The sequence below is a fragment of the Tenrec ecaudatus genome, chromosome 1 (genome assembly GCF_050624435.1).
Source record: "Tenrec ecaudatus isolate mTenEca1 chromosome 1, mTenEca1.hap1, whole genome shotgun sequence".
Classification (NCBI taxonomy): domain Eukaryota; kingdom Metazoa; phylum Chordata; class Mammalia; order Afrosoricida; family Tenrecidae; genus Tenrec; species Tenrec ecaudatus.
The window spans coordinates 208,960,356-208,968,893 of NC_134530.1; the positions used below are offsets into that span (position 1 = coordinate 208,960,356).

Sequence of the window (8,538 nt, forward strand, 5' to 3'; positions counted from 1 at the left end):
TACATTACTCGTTTAAGATAGGGATGAATTTAGGAGAGAATGGTTTAGATAGAGATGAAAAATTCAGTGATTTCAGGAGTGCTCTGGGAAGGATGCTGTGACTGAACAAAGAATTTAGCAGCAAAGACAGCTGGTTCAACTGTGTGGAAGAACGAATGTGTGTGCAACATGCCACAGATTTGCCATGCAGGGTCCCTGGGCTATGTCAGGAAGTCAGTAAATATTCACGGACTGACTGACGAAAGCAGTGTCTTCCAGATCTTCTGCAGATGTTCTCTAGGGAGAGCATAACCCACTCGTGAAGTACCTATAGTTTTATTTCACGTTGGGAGCCCTGGTGACGCAGCGGTTACTCATTGGTCTGCTACCTGCAAGATCAGCAATTCTAGTTTGTCCTAGGGACTGGGCGGCAGTGGGTTTGAGGGATTTTCTTAGGAATAGAATCGTTTGCACGGCATTGAAGTCAGCTATAACTAAGAAATCTTTGACAAAGATGATAATTCTAGATTAATTTCTTTTTCTTATTCTTGAATCAGAGGGTGCATTGCTTATATTTCTGATTTACATTCTCTAGCTGCGTAGTTGAATTCCTTCTGATGCAAGGGAAGAGACAGAAGAGTCAGAACAATCCAGAAGGCAGGCTCTAGGAGGTTCTCAATCCAGTTGTGAGGATGGTGCAGGACTAGTCAATCTTTCCTTCTGTTGGGCATATGGTTGCTGGGTGTCAGATCCAACTTGGTATGTAAGATCAACAGCAGGCGTTCTAGGAGTTCAGTGGATTCGCGCTTGGCTGCTTGACAAAGGGCTGATGGTTCCGATTCAGCAGCCACTCCGTGAAAGAGGGATGTGGCGTCTGCTTTGATAAAATCCACGGCACTGGAGACACTATGGGGCAGTCTATCCCGGCCTGTAGGGTCCCTTGAAGAGTCCACTCCAAGGCTATTGGTTTGGTTTGGGTTTCATGGGATGTAGTCTGGTGTAAACATTTTTTTTTTCAGCTGTTGTTTACTGTCCTTGTAGGTATTGTCTGTTTCTCTAGGGTTCCGGGCAGAATACGTGCTGAAAGGAGTGTGATTGGCATGAAGCTCTGCGAGCATGGCTGTGAGAATGGACTCCTGCAACAAGGGGCGTGAGGGCGGCCAGCCAGGGACAGAGTTTCCTTCGGCCGCGCCGAGGTCACGAGGAGCCAGAGCCAACTTGGTGACACCTAACAATAGCTGCTGCTAGGTCCGGCTTTGTGGAGCCTCCTTTTCCAAAAAGTGCTTTGTCACCACCGACGTTCCACTCTTTTCTGCCAGTTTCTGGCTTTGCATTGTTTACCTGTCTGGGGAATGATGACGAGGGGTGGAAACATGAACTCCTCCGCGAGGGTGAGGGAGTAGAGGGATGCAAATGGAAGAGTCGGTGATTCGCCTCCTTGAATCTGGAGCCATTCTCAAATGGCAAATAAGGACCTCGGGTTTCCTGTTCGTGTTGAACTTAGCTCTCAAAATCACGGACAAGTGTAAGCTCCCAGCTCACTGCCATCGAATAGATTCTGACCAAAGTAACCCTTCTGGGCAGAATCGAGCTATCCCCGTGGTTTTCTGAGCCTATAAATCTTCATGGGAGCAGAAGGCTTCACCTCTCTCCAGTGGATAAACTAGTGGTTTCGAACTGCTGACCTTGTGGTTAGCAGCCGAACTGGTACCCCACTGCATCAGCAGGCCTGAACAAGAAGAAAGGAATTTGAATATGCTTCCTTCTTTTTTCAGGCCAACACTGTTTCAATAGTGAGCGAGGTGCCCACAGAAATGAGGATGGAATAATTTTTATTCAGCCTAACTTCATCCAATTTATGATTGGGACCAAATCCCCAAGATTTTAACATTAGTTGCGTCTAATTTTTTAATTTAAAAAATCATTTTATTGGGGCCTCTTGCAGCTCTTAAACAATCCATACGTCAATTGCATCTATCCCATTTGTGTTTATGTTGCTATGGTCACTTTCAAAGCATTTTCTTTCTACTTGAGCCCTGGGTAACAACTCCTCTTTTTTTTTTTTAAGATTATGTCTATTTTTGTGGAATATTTTCTATTATTTCTGCCATCAATATCTTCTGGATATTTTTTTAATCAGGGGAATCTGCATTTTGGCGTGGGGTTGGGGCAGTCATCAGGCTAATAGCCCCTAAAACTGCCACTCCAAATTTTCTTTAAAATGTTTTCATTTGCACTGTCATGGCCAGAGAATTGTGGGACAGGTAATTGGACTACTTCTTATATATTCTCATGCCATGTTTCCTTATGTTCTCCAGCTCCTGTGGTTTTTCCTCAGAGGAAGTGACTAACCTTCTGTGCCACCATCGGTGGTTTTTTGGTGACATCTCTACCATAGTTGAGTTGTGACTTGGCTGTCCTTTGACTCACAGTTTCCAGCTTCTCTGTTTTCCCTACAGTGTTTAGACCTCTCTGTGTTGTTCTCTCATATTCTGCCCACACAGAATGTGAGCCATCCACAAAAAGAGGTAACCTATTTCCCACTGAGTCAGAAAGCCAACTTCCAATCAACAGCAGACTCCCCTGTATTACATCCAGGAAGGATTCAGTCCTGCACAAACCACTGGGCAAGTAATACAAAACATTATTCTGCTAACCTTTATACCCTTGCTCATACTCACATGGAATAGCTATCTGTATGCCCCTCTCTCCCACATGCACAGTAAGCAGGTAGCAAGGTTTTAGGTTTTACTTCTGTTGGAATGGGATAAGAAAAAAATTCTATCACTTCTAAGAAGAATAGCCTTTCTTCTTCTTTCCCCCTTGAAGTTTCATTTTCTTGTTAGACTCTTTCCTTCTCACAGTCTCACAGGTTCAACCCACATATCTATCCAAGGCCTGGTTTCACTCCCACGGCCCTGTCCAACCACCTACTAAAGCTCCCATCTAGATATCCTCATGTTATCTCAAATCCATCAGGGCCTAAAATACTACACTCACGCCTTTCCTCCCAACTTACCTGTTTTTCTTAGTGATTAGCAGGTCAACAAAAATGGAATGTTGTAATCATCTTTGACTTGCCCTTGATATTCTCCACCTCCACGCTCCTTAGCTAAGTGCTGTGGACTTCACTCACTTGGGAGTGACTCATCTTCCTTCCTTGAGGCCCCGCCCTCATAGTGGCAGGGCCACGTTCAGATGCTGGAGTTCTCTCCTCTCCAGTACAAAGGGTAAATATTAACTATGATCAACTCTAATTTACAAAACATAACTTGTATGATATTATTATTTAATCCTTTCTGTAGGGGTGGTGAAGGCAAAGTTCTGGATATGCTCTCTGAAAGTGAATTTTTTTAATACTACCTCAACTTCATGATTGTCCTAAATTTATTGCTAGCAAGTAGCTCGTCTACTCCAGCCTTACACAGATTAATGCCATTGTAAGTCTATACTCTGCCTATTCTTTGGGCAAAAACTGTGAACATGTGAAAAAGCAAGGAGGACCCTGGAATGGGAAGGACTGTGGGCATGGTTAGTTGGTATGTGGGAGATGATAATTTGATGTTCGGGACCTCTGGTGGCATCGTGGATTAAACGTTGGACTGCTAACTAAAACGCCAGTGGGTTGAACCCACCAGCTGCTCCTCAAGATGACAAGGAGGCAGTCTGCTTCCGGAAAGCCGCAGCAACCCGACGGGGCGGTTCTACTCTGTCCTGTAGGGTTTCTATGAGTCAGAATGAACTCCATGGAAATGAGTTTTGTTTTGATATTTTGATGCCATTGTATTTTGATATTTCCTATCTCTTGTTCTCTGCTCCTTCTATGACCCTTATGGAATGTTCCCTTAGGTTAATGACCACTTAAAAACAAAAAAGAAAGTCACTGCCATCAAGATACTGACAACTCACAGTGACTCTATAGGACAGGGTGTACCATACTGTTTATACCCTTAAATCCCTTGAGTTTCCGAGACTGCACCTGGTGAGGGAGTAGAAAGGCCCATATTTCTCCAATGGAGCAGCTGGTATTTTGAACTGCTGGCCTTTCAGCTCACAGTCCAGTGCATGACCACGACACAGCACCAGGGCTCCGAGGACATCATCTAGTCTGCCCACACTAAATTTGAAAAGTGAGTGAAGTGAGGAATTCAGTCGCCTTTGAGTTCTTGAATTCATCTTTGATTCCAAGTCAGACTTCCCAAAGGTGCTGGGAAAGCAGGACTCAGGTTGGCTGGTTGGGAGGTGGCACCATCATAACATTAGGTAAGTTCTGCCCAAAGAGCACATAGTAAGACTAGAAAAGTCACTAAAAGCATAACGGTACGTGGAAAATGTACTTTATCATATGACTTCAGTAATGGAATTGTTCTAGGAGTGAAGATCCGGCTCCTGACTCAGAAGCTGAAACTGGTGGGATGTTAGACCCAAGAAATACACCTGAGTCTCTCCCTGCTTTCTCATCCTCAGTTCAGTCAGAGGACCCATGTCCCTCATTCTCCCTAAATCTGACCTTGTCCAGTGTATGGCTATTTTTAAAATTAGTATTTGTGTAGAGGTCTGCCTCTATTTCTATCTTTTACCATTATAATTGGGGCCGAGTTTTTTAACCCTTTATCTCTCATTGCATTTCTTAGCTGATCAAGTGCCAGGTCTACGGGTTGCTAAGTCCAATGTGGAAGAGGTAGGCTGATCTCTGTCCACTGGTGTTAACACTCTCCCTAAGCTTGATTACAGGCTCTACCACTCGATGTCAGCGCTCCCACCAAAGATTCTCTGTGATCTGGGCACCTCACACTACTTAACTGGAGACCTAATGGCAGGCACTGTGGCCTCTCTTGAGAGAAAAGATGTGGCAATCTGCCCCAAAAAATTACAGCCTAGAAAACTCGATGGGCACTGCTCTGTCATAAAGGGTTCCTATGAGCTGGGGTTAGCATGACAGCACACAACAACATGCTACTTAAAAACTGAAGTACATGAGAACTTGCATGATTCAGACTCATAAAAGCAAATCCACTGCCATGGAGTTAGCCTGACTAATAGCGACCTCAGGTGTTATAAAGTACAATGTCACCTTTGGCGGTGATCTTAGGGAAGCAGATTACCTGGTTTTCCTTCTGCAGATCTAAGTGGGTTTGAACCATCAGATTCAGCAGTCTACTGCAAACTGCATCACCCAGAGGAAATTGAACAAGAAGTCTTTAAAGAAAAAAAACCACATGTTCTAGTGCTAACAACAAGTAGAGGATCTGACGGTGGTAAAAAGGATAAGCAAAATAATAAATTCATCAAGATTCAAAACAAAAATTCTCCTCAATGCCCATTGGAATATAAATGAAACCGGGCACTCGTTTTCTCTCAACTTGAAAGTGGTGAATGTAATTTGGACTTTTAATTTCTTCTCATCTATTTGAAATGTCAGTTTTCTCTTCCCACTTGGAGTTGAATTTCAAATTAGGGAGACCCAGCTTTATTAATATTGATAAAAACAATGAATTGAATCACTCTCTCAGGAGAAGTTTGCCAGGAACAGACAGAGTAAGGAATATGAGTGACATTAATTTGCATTGTGTTGATTAGCCCAAGTCTGTTACTAGCTCCCTCTTTTTCTCTTTAACAGAATGAAGTAAGTGCAGAGTGTTTCTTTATCCGTCCTTAACACCAGTTCTCCTCTTCTCTCTCACAGACGATCTCACTCACTTTTCCTTCAACCCTCGCATCTCTTTGCCAACAACCGCAACAAAACCCGTTGCCCATCCCAACCCCAAGTCCACACGCCCACCCGTGGGGCTGGGTGACAATTTGGGAAACAGTGGGAGATGCTGGTATGCAGCAGTTTCTGGAAACAAGCTCTGTCTGGGGAAATGAGAAGTTCTCTTTTTACTGGAAAGAAAAAAATGGGGTTTTGAAAAGTTCATGTGTTCTTGCAAGGAGACCAGCTACTAATCACCTATTTCCTGGTAATTTTCTTCTTTTTCTTTTTTTTCAAGCATACATACTCATAGGTCCCCATCTCTGAGGAATTCAGTAGGGTTTCCAAGATCATCTCATTTCTCAAATGTTAAATATGTTTTGAAGCATCAACTTGAGTTGAGAGATGGGAGAATAATAGTTTCAAAGACTCACAGAAAACAAGAAAGGCAGCTCAAGGCGCCGCCGCGCTACCCGCTGCAGCGCGCCGCCTCGCCGTCTGGGCCACCCACGGGCAGCGGCGAGAGGCACGATGACGGACTATGGCGAGGAGCAGCGCAACGAGCTGGAGGCTCTGGAGTCCATCTACCCTGACTCCTTCACAGTATTATCAGAAACCCCGCCCAGTTTCACCATTACTGTGACATCGGAGGCCGGGGAAAATAACAAAACTGTCCAGACTACGCTCAAGTTTACATACAGTGAAAAATACCCGGATGATGCTCCCCTTTATGAAATATTCTCACAGGAAAATTTGGCAGAAAATGATGTTTCAGACATTTTAAAGTTACTAGCATTACAGGCTGAAGAAAACCTTGGCATGGTAATGATCTTTACTCTAGTATCAGCTGTGCAAGAAAAATTAAACGAAATAGTAGATCAAATAATAAGTAGAAGAGAAGAAGAAAAGAAACAGAAAGAAAAAGAAGCAGAAGAAGCCGAAAAGCAACTATTTCATGGCACTCCTGTTACAATCGAGAATTTCGTAAGTTGGAAGGCCAAATTCGATGCAGAACTCTTGGAAATGAAAAAGAAACGAATGAAAGAGGAGGAGCAAGCAGGAAAAAATAAATTAAGTGGGAAACAGCTATTTGAAACAGATCATAATCTTGACACGTCCGACATCCAGTTCTTGGAAGATGCTGGAAATAATGTGGAAGTCGATGAGTCTTTGTTCCAGGACATGGATGACTTGGAACTGGAAGATGATGAGGACGATCCAGACTCTCCTCCTGCTGATGCCGAGAGTGACTCAACCGACTAACGGACTGGCCCTCGGCCGAGGTGCGCCAGCACAGCACCTGTGGCTGTGCCAGAGGGCTGGGGTGTGCCTTCCTTTTTTCTGAGAAAAAGTCACTTTCAGGAGAATATGCTTCTGATAACTTTCGCCAATGAACTTAATAAACTGACTATGTAATTTAAATGTAAAAAAAAACAAGAAAGGCAGATCTTCATCAGTTTCTCTGACAAGTATTAAGCAGAGTCAATTCTATTATTTCTTAAATGTTTTTGAATATTAATTGACCTCAAAAGAATCACTTCACTTGCTATGGCAGAAAATAAACCACTAAAGCTTCCCACTTCACTAGTCAAAGGGAAGCTCATGCTGGGTTCCAAGTTGGCTTGCCAACCACTAACACCTGATTCCCAGGGACACCTGTAGGGGAAGTTCTACTCTGTCCTATAGTGTCACCTTGAGTCGGAATTCACTTGGTGGCAGTGAGTTCCAGTGGCAAATGTTTTGAAAATACAATTGCATGAGGAGATTTCAAAAGTTTGTGGAAATTTCCCATGATTTTTAAATGTTTTCCCACACACTTGAAGCCCCTCCCTATAAGCAAATGATAACATCATTGCTAAAATAAAATTATGTCAAAAACAGCAGCAACAACAACAAACAAACACTTGCTATCAAGTTGATTCTGGCTCATATCCACCCTATAGCACAGGGGAGAACTGCCCCTCTGGGTTTCTGAAATTTTAACTCTTTGAAGGAGTAGAAAGCTTTGTCTTATTCCCCGGGAGTAGCCAGTAGTTTCGACCGCCTGACCCTGAAGTTAGCAGCCCAATGTGCAACCCACTATACCAGCAGGGCTCTGTTTTAAATCAGAAAATTAGTTATTAATTAGCAATATGTTGGGATGATTTATGTAGTTTGTGTACTCTTTCAAGCAGAACAAGGGAATACCTCATAGTTTAAAATCAGGAATGGTGTTGGAAGCTCTCCAGGTTTCTCTACTTAATTCCACTCAAATACCTCTCAGAGAGGTCGGGTCCTCTTGTTTTACAATCTCATGGACCTCTACTTTCACAGTACTTCCCACGATTACATATTGGTGTGATTATTTCTTCCACGTCTCTCTCCTTCCTGAGGTGGTAAACTCCATGAAGGCAAAGATCGTGTCTGTTGTTTTCACCGTTCTATGCCCAGAACGTCCCTAAGTGCCTGCCCCTTAGTATATGTACAAGAAGTATTTATTACCTGACTTAGTAGAAATGTTGCCTTGAGGGCCCCGATCTGATCAATGTCATCAGCCTCCATGGAACTCTACCAAAGCTTCTCCATGTTTATGAGCTTTACATGGGCCCTGCTTCTCCTTTGTGTGGCCGCAGAGTATGAAATGTCAACTCTCTTTAGAAAGCAGTGTTTACAAACGAGTTATGGATATATTAACATAACAATAGAAAAGCTGACTGAGTACTGGGAAGGCACTTCACTAAAAAAGAATGCAGATGATCAGTACATGCATTGTAAAAGATATTTTAACCTCACTAGCAATAGAGGAACATGGAATCACAAAATATACTACCACTTCTGAGAGAAGAATTGAAAATATTTCTATGCTTTTATTAGAATTGCTATCAACT

The 8,538-nt window shown here is 43.1% G+C and overlaps 1 pseudogene; it reads left to right on the forward strand.

Annotated features, from left to right (window-relative positions):
• Nucleotides 1–6,167: 6,167 nt before the first annotated feature.
• On the forward strand, nt 6,168–7,075 carry LOC142437290 (RWD domain-containing protein 1 pseudogene; annotated as a pseudogene).
• Nucleotides 7,076–8,538: the final 1,463 nt, after the last annotated feature.